Genomic DNA, 9,053 nt, shown 5'->3' with positions numbered 1-9,053 from the left:
CTACATATTCCGCTCTCTTTTCAAAAGCTATAAAATCACCTTAATCAAATATCCTTACGCAATTTTCTGAAATATCTTTGGATGGCCACACTTAATACTCAAAAGTGAAAAAATGCTAAATTTAAGCTTGCTTCTGCAACCATAAGTCATTCCTCTCTTTGTAAGAATTATCCTAGTCTCGCTATTTTTCCCACAGGGCCAATTTCATCCAGTGCACAGCAGGAATCACGTTCACTAAATGAGCAACGATTCAATAATTTCTCCTTCTGTCACTGTTCATTACTGGTCTAGAGCCTTATTTTTTTTGCATATTATTTAGACTAACTTCTAAAACCAGTGTTGTTTCTTTGTGTTTGCCAGTGCAGTATCGGACCATTTCCAATACACTAATTGACTTATTTTCACAGTTTCCCTGCAAGATGAGGGGGTTTATTATTCTCACTTAGAAATGGCAAACTAAGGCATAGAGTCCTATTGTGTGTGTGGCATAAGCTAAAAGAGGAGTTGTACAGTATAAGCCAAGTGAATAGTGCAGGGGAAAAAAAAGAAATGGCCCACTATGTTTAACTACTGATCACACTCAGAAATCAGGGAATTGAATCCGTTTCTAATTCTGCATTTCTATACAGAATTAATCGAACCTGCAAAGATACAGGCCCCACTATCTGCATACAAGTTGCCAATAGCACTTGTGCACCAAGGGTAACAGTCTGGTTTGCAAAGCTCTACCAGCTTGTGAGGACACATGCTCACTTGTAATGGGAAATGTACTCGTGTTACTAAGGGGCAGAACACAGAAAGTTGCACAGGATCCACTACAGCCTGAAAGACAGCAGTCCGTCAGCAAACACATGCTGAGCAATTTGCAAATCAAGTCCTCAGCTGAGCTTCCAACCAAACAGGTGCCAGTGTGGCTTGGCAGAATGCTCAGCAGCTTGCTTAAGTTCTTCTACACGCACATTTCAACTAAGGTCGCTTCTGCAGGCCACCCTGGCTGCCCAGGACAAGCCTTGCTCCAGCTCCAGAGCCCCCTCCCGGCCCATGCAGGCACGCCTGCTGCAGGCAGGGCTGGAGCAGCTGTGCTTTTCATGAGAGAGGCAATTCCATTAAGCTAACAGCTGTGAATGGAGCAAGAATTTACTTTGCTCTGACTTTATTTTCTGTGATTCTATCTACTTATCTTTACTGAATAAAGCAATTTGAGTCTGATTTTATTGTCTCATTGGTCAGACGAACAGGTGTCCCAACTGCAAGAGTCACCACAGGACACCTCCACTGAAACTGAAAGAACTTCAGACGTTTTTTGGTTCTGTATCAATCAAAGGGAATCTTTGGAGAGCATAAATCAGCAAAGCAATGTTTGTTATTACAGTATTAGCACCAGACGTTAATTGGTAAGAGTGGCAAACCCAACCCATTGTTAGTGTAAGTGTAGAAAGAGTCTAAAAATGGAATCTCCGTGAGCATACAAACACTCTCCTTGTGATACTAAGCCCTAGTCTGTGTGGGCTGACAGTACCATCACATGTACCACAGGCTGACAGCTGAGTTAAGAAGTGTAACACTACGATACAGAGGTGTCAAGACTGCTGAAATTAATGCTGGGATGCGTGGTGTTTAGCTTGTTGACTCAGCTGACTTAGGTGTGTTAGATGAGTGGTATCATATGACAGTAAAGGCACTGCAATTTAGCATAAAGTAAAGCTATTTCTTTTGGGAAAGACTTCTGATGCTTTCTTAGAAAATGTATTTTATACTAGTTCAGGAAACTGATATCTTCAGCTAAAAGACAAGCATATGTCTGTTATTACAGATAGAGAAAATGTCACAGAGACGAGGTACTCAGGAGGAGAATGGCCAAGTGAATGATTTAGGACTCTGAATTGTGATTCTCTATTCCATCCTCCCACTCTAACCAAAAGGCACTAAGCCTTGGAAGACAAAGGCTTTTAACTGTTGCAATAAGCAGTATCCTTTTAGAGCTCAGTCATTGTCACTGAGCTGAACCAGGAGATGAGTAGGAACCAGACTGTAAGACTTGGGGAAAAAACCCAGAACCTTCTTTGTCAAAAGAGTACAAGTCTACTGCTTGATCAGAGGAGAGACTACTCAGCACATACAATCGAGGATATGGTTTCAGGTTGAACTTTTCCAATACCATCCCGCAGAGGTAAGAGTAACTCTCTGCCATACATCTTATCAAATCAAGCCTTGCAATGGCTTTACATACTCTATTAAGGTTAATGGTAAAAGGACCTTGATACCTGAAGAGCTCTTAACAGAACATTTCCTCTTTCTTCCCTTTTGACAAATTAGATCAGTCTAATGTGAGAGATTACTAGAGCATCTTGATGTCAGTAAACATGCTCAAGTAACAAATCTGCTGCTTTGAACCACATAGTAAATACAAAATTGTCTCCTAGTGAAATTGTTCCAGTATAGATGACTCAAAATTTGTAGAGGAGGAGAGTGGAATCTCCTGTCTTACCCAAAGAACTGTGAAATGCTTTGCATTTGCTTTGCCTCACAGACCTCTTGAGATCAGCCCAAGTCTTGGGAGAACAAGAGAAAGCCTTGGACATCCACGACACTGATCTTACTGAGCTACTGGCATGAATACCACAGCTTCCTGTGGAAATAGTTTTCTTCCCTTCCAAGAACACTAAATTCTCACTGACTAAACCTTAGAGTAGGCCATCTTTTAATGACATTAGCATAAATGCTGACCCTACTGCAATGAACTCCAGTATTTCCTCATCAAATTGTGAATAGATCTGTGCAGATGATGACTTTCCTCAGAACACCCATGTTTCAGAAGAGCCTGCTGGGAGCTGAATCACCCTGGGCTGAGCAAGAAACTGAATGCAAATCTCTCAGTCTAGGTACGTGCTCTGCCCACTGACTGTTGTGTAAACCCCTCTACCTTGATGCCATCCTTCTGGGTTTGTTTTCAAAGAGGAAAGCAAAAAACAACCCACCGTCAGACTTCTTCACCACCCACTGGTCTCCAAACAGCTCACCCAACATTTATAGAGTCAATTTATGGAGTCTTTCCTGAGTCCCAGAGGTATTAATGTAACCATATTAAGTTTTTTTGCTCAGGTCAGTAGGTGTTGCAAGCTCTGCAATTCATTACTGCTTCAAAGCAAGAACCTTACAACCTGATCTTGTACGCACTGGAGCTAATGACAGTATTCCCATTAGCCACAACTAAGTCATTGCACAAATTCCGTATTAAGGGTCTCCATGGAAGAGGATTCAACTGGCTCAACCAAGAAATTTTTGCAAAAATGCAAACCATAGAGGCATGCTTTGCTACTGTCAATCAGGAGATTATACCCCATTTACTAAATACAAACCATGAGGGCTTTAGAAAAACTGGATTTTTTTTTTTCTTCCAAAATGACTACTTTACCACTTATTATCCAAAAGAAATGTTTTCCACTGAGAAACTCTCAGAACTGCCCTCCAGAAAATGTACTTCTGGCATTCAATTTCTCAGGATCAGCTTGAGTCAAGAATGTAACCACCTAAGGAAAAGATGAGTAGTGGCCCTCCTCTTACCAAAGTCAGAAGATTACTTAGCCTGACCAGGTGTATCAGAAATGATAACAAACTCGTAAAAGAAAAACACATTAATATAGGGCAGATTTTTGTTGTTGTTAACCTGACATGAAGGTGATTCATTTCTTCTTTCTTCTCTGTACGGTTAAAAACATGATACCTTTCTAGCTATTTCAACCTATATATCCCTATCTATCTGTATTTAGGCTCAACTTACATTTTCTTCTTGGTTTTGAAATATTCCACTGGCTACCAGTTACAGACAAAGGAAAATTACCAAAAGTCTCAAGGTCCCTTAGCCAGCCACATGTTTTAGCTTATCATAAAATACCTGCAGAAAGATACTTGTGTTCCAGGCTCTACCACAGTCACATTTTGGTTTTAAGTGCATGTAATCTCCAGACAAAGAAATCTGAGGTTGTCAGTCATACATTCATGTTACCTGAACATCTTGCTTTTTACTAGAGTTACCATGCACAAGCAATATCAACATCTGTTTCAAGGATCTCTGCTGGGAATTGGAGCTTCACACAGGCCAAATTGCCTATGCTTCCACTGAGGAAACGGCTATTTATTTTATGCAGCCATCTGGGCTCTAAATAGCATGTTTTGTCATTTGTGGTCTTGTTTTCCAGGGTCTCTTGTAGGAAATTCGATTCCTTCATAACTTATTTCTTCGGTAAATGACGTTTTTCAGTAATCAAATTTGAGAATAAATGTTTCATAAAAGGCTTACACCATCAGTGTCAATTCATAATATTTTGGATCTAGAGCCAAACCCCAATTGCACAGCTTCGATGGTCTACATTTCCCTGCACCCTCCTCCGCCTCCCCCCATGGAATCATACAGAAAAATAGTCTTTACAAAACCCTCTCCCAGTTAGATAAATGACTTGTTATTACAAAGTTAATAATTCAGGATGATACTGGTGAGTCATTCACACAATTTGAACACAGACTCTTGGGGTCTCGGAGCCCTCACCCCTTCTCTTTAAACAAAGGAACCGATGGTAATGGCTAATAGCAAAAACATACCTACAACCTTTACCTACAAGAGAAAGGACATGACTATACTATTTTTTGCTCAGATTATGATAGAAATGCCAATATTCCCCCCCCCTTCCCCCAATATCATATTTTCTCAGATTTTTTTCCTCAGCTGATTTTAGTCTCAGAGCTACACATCATAATCTGGGAAGTATCAGGGACCTTGGCAAGCCTCTTACAGAGATGGTAAGAAATCCCAAACCACAGATGAGAACAGCTGAGTTTCCTAATCCCTGTTTGCCACACTTACAAACTTGTTTGTGTTTTGCCATGGGGCTCACAGACTCATTCAAGGGACCAAGAGTTGAAGCCCAGGCACCCTCAGTTCAGCTCATAGCTCTCCTGACACACAGTCAACATTCCCCTTTTACCCACAAGAGTCCTCTATAATGTAGACCTAATGCTCCACCTTTCCATGCAAGGAAACCAAGAAATCCGTCCTCCCAGGTATGCTGACACCACAATAATCCATCCTCTGCATGTCCTTGTACACCTCTTGCCTGGCCACAGCCTCCAGCAAGAGAGGCTGTCTCACTCTTCGCCCCAAGAGTAATTTTCTTCCCACTGTTACTTGCTCTGTCAGTCACACAAACAAGGTAACACTAACCAAGCTACCCTTCCCTTTCTGTGAAGGGATGAAAGATTAAGCAAGTAACAGCCTATGTCACAAACCTGCACCATACTAGAGAGACTATGGGGAAGCACATGGCTAAACCAGGCAATACCAGCTCACCCAGTTTACTCTCCTCCTTGTTACAGACTAATAATAAAGCAGGCAAAAGCCCTATTTACTCCCCTCTTCATCAGCCATGATGCATCCACTTCTACAGGCTCCACATAGCCTTTTACAGGCTAAACATAGGCTTCAAATTTTAGGAGACACAGAAGAACATATTACTATCAACTCTCTAGATCAATTTATTTTATCGATTTACCTTGACCTTCACTTTCTGTTACTTGTCTTCCTTACAACTCTACACAATCCACACTGTTTCTGCCTCTCAGGTGTCATGTTTATCTTCCTTTTACTCAGGCCCAGTGGCCTAATCATTAGGTTCGCCTGCTTTCACCTGGATCAGCCACCAAATGTTTTCCATGCAGCTATCTCAATCTTTTCCTGCAAGGTATTTCTTAAAATCTCTTCTTTCAAAAAAATAATTAATTAATTAATATATATATATCACACACACACACAATCAGCATACCTTCAAAGACATTGGTCATGGTACCAAGCATTAATACAGAAAATCCAAGCCTTTTACATTCAGAAAGAAAGCAAAAATGAAGTATATAATGAGTAACTTATGAATGGAAGAGTTACCCAGAAATTCCACAGCATTCCATAATTCAATAGTAACCTTTCCTGCAGCTGGCTCATGGTGTCCTTTCCTCCAAAGAACCCCTTTCAAACTGTACACTTCCAATCTGTCAAACCACAACAGACAAAGAAGGAGGAAGCTATCACAAACTCAGAGTATTGTATTAATAGTAGGTTTGCTTACAACGCTCTCAGCAGGTCCACAGGATTTGTAAGGAGACAATCAAACTTGTAAAGAGACAAAACCTTTTTCTGCCAGTTGTCTGAAATGGAACCTTTCTCAGCTGGTCGTCTGAATGAATCAAAAAAATAATTATTCTTTCCTCTGAGGTTAAACTCAGCCAGATTGGCACATTTCTCTCCTTGCTCAGCAGTAGAAAATATGGGTAAAACATGTCTGGGTGGCTCTTTGCCACTTTAGGAGCCTTGGCTGTAGGAAAAGCTTGACCTCTCTTTACTTTTGCCTGTGATGGAAAACACAGGTCTCTTAGGCACTGCAGTACTTTCATTTATCTGAACTCATTGAGCTCAGGAAGGCAACAGCTAGGAAGAGGCCAACATTCGGTGAGATGCAAAATGTTGGATCAGACAATGTAGTTCACACATCAGAAGACAATTAACAGCTAGGTGAGCATGTGAAAGACACACGTTGGAGAGCTATATGATGCCTGCCAGCACAATACCTGGCTCAAGCAAGGGCTGTTCCCATTCATTGGCAAACAGCAAATTCTCCTTAAAGTAGAATATACTGGAGACAAGAGCTCTGTTTCTATTATTATTATTATTTTTTAATGACAGGAGAGTACAATAAAAAAAATTTGGAAACCCCAAGGAGAGGTCTTCCAGATAGCACCAGCTGAGCTCCAAACTACAAGTTGTGCTGAAACAGCAAAACAGCTGGAGTAGGTAAGTATTAGAGTAGTTACTCTACTCACAAAGATAACACTAGCTGGTGCTAGGATCTGAATATCAGCCAGCATAGAGATTGCAGTTCTGTAAATGCTGCTCTGGATAGTAAAGATATACCCATAGAACAAGGAAAATTCAGTTGCTTGTTATACCCTTGCTGCTCCTCCAAATAATTGCATATATATGAGATTTATTCTTTAACTACCATCACCTGTCAAGATGAACTACAGGTGAAGCTTTCAACTTACCTTAGCATTTTGTGCAGGCTTTGCAAATTTTAAGTGTGTCATTCAGTATTGGCTGCATGCTTCTTATTAGCAGTGTATCAAGTAGAAAAAACAACTGTTTAAAGGAAAAAAAGAAAGCTTATTGAAGTAAAAGAATAAGAAAGTTGTTGCAGCACATCACCAGAATTCCTTTGGGTTTATCTTTGCATTCATAACAATATTTATTACTTAAGTGATAGTTCATAACATCTAATTTTGAGCCACTAGGTTCATTACATGAATATGTGGTCAAGAGCTCTTAAAGTGCAGCATCACTGCTACAAACCATGACAGCTACTTTGGAGGTGTCAGCCTAGTATGTCACAATCTATTTTAATCTGAAAAAAATCTCAATTACTTTGTAGCTGCCAATGGACAATTTAAACTGATTGCTCGGTGTCATAGCTGGGCACTGTTTGAGCATGGGAGGTGAAGTACTAAAGCAACTATGAGAAACAGACATCACTATCTTCAGATGGGTCACAGGGGAATCAAATTCAAAGTTAATAACGGAGATACCTGCCATATTGCCATCCTTTTCAGAGGACAAACAATGAGAAGAGAGAGGATGGGTGACAGATTATTACTCTGTTTAACTCTGTCCTCAGCTAGTTAGAAGACTAGAAGGAATCCTTAAGGTTATGTTTATAGTTAAGAGGCAGTAGCTGCTTGCTACTCATCCCTTCCCTGCTCAACTGCTGCTGGTGAGCCAGCTGGGAAAGAAGGTGCTGCCCAGTTCATCCATTGCAGCAAACTGGTTGGATCTAACCAACACACAAAGTTTACATCGTGGTATCTCAACAGGAAGAACAATAACACCATGTCCTTTTCCCGTGCTGTGGCCCTTTGACACTTCACTTTCCTTCTCCTCTGCTTTGTAAGTACAGACGAATGGTTTACAAAGCTGGTTATGGGGCACAACTTTGCATTTAAGAAATGCATAGAGTTCAGAAAGCACATTTCTAGCTGCTCTTAGTGCAGGCAAGAACTAATACAAAATGTTCAGAAAACCAACCTCTGTCTCTCACTCTTTGCTCAAAACATGATTCTTTACAATCACGTCATTCAAGCAGACTTTTGCTAAGTACTGACAGAAAAGTGGCTTCCTTTGGCGAGGGGAGAAAAATGCCTGTTGCTGCAAGCTATCCATCATCTTAAAGTCTAAGATGTACTAAGCTCCCTAAATTTTTATTCCCAACAGAGCCAGATAAGACCAGTGTTTTCTTCACAGGCATTGCTCCCATGTCAAAATCTACTTCCCAGCACAGTTTTGCAGACATCCACTTGCCTGCTAGGGTGGACAATAAATAAATGTCCATCGTGTCTTTATTTGAGAAAGATTTTCTTGCTGTGCCACCTTTTTTTTTTTGTTTGTTTGTTTGTTTTGGGGGGGGGAGTGGGGGGGGGGGGGGGAGGCTGGTGGGTAATGATGGGGGGAGCACGGTTGTGGAAAGATCCCCTTCCCCCCAGCCAGGAAATAGCCATTTCGAGGTAAGACCTTAAAATTGATGATTTTGAAAGTTTTCTCTACTGCCATGCTGTTCTGCTCCTGCATTCCTGCAGTGCCAACAGATGAAGTTGTAAGCCTGCTCGCCTCCCTGCATCTAATCCTGATACTACTCAGCAGCAGGGAAGGTGGGCAAATGTTCACTAGCAGTTGTTGGCAAAGAAACACAGCAGGATTTAAACTGGATGACGCCACTGCATGTGTAAAACAACCATTTGAGCAAATGCTGCTATAGTAGCATCTTTAACCAGTAAAACAGAATTTGCTGTTAACCTTTTTCTTGCTAGCTGCACTGATGAGCTGTGATTAATTGTAGTTGTGCTGTTTTTGTTTATAGTGCAACTGTTGATAAAAAAAAATGATTAATGTATGTAGCATTTGATGTGACAGACCTTTTTATGTGACCACAGTAACAAAAATAGATTTTAAAAGCCAAATTGGA

Source organism: Cygnus olor, chromosome 13, assembly GCF_009769625.2.
Source record: "Cygnus olor isolate bCygOlo1 chromosome 13, bCygOlo1.pri.v2, whole genome shotgun sequence".
In the NCBI taxonomy this organism is placed as follows: domain Eukaryota; kingdom Metazoa; phylum Chordata; class Aves; order Anseriformes; family Anatidae; genus Cygnus; species Cygnus olor.
The sequence above is the reverse complement of the archived record's forward strand: the minus strand, read 5'-3'. Positions refer to the sequence as shown.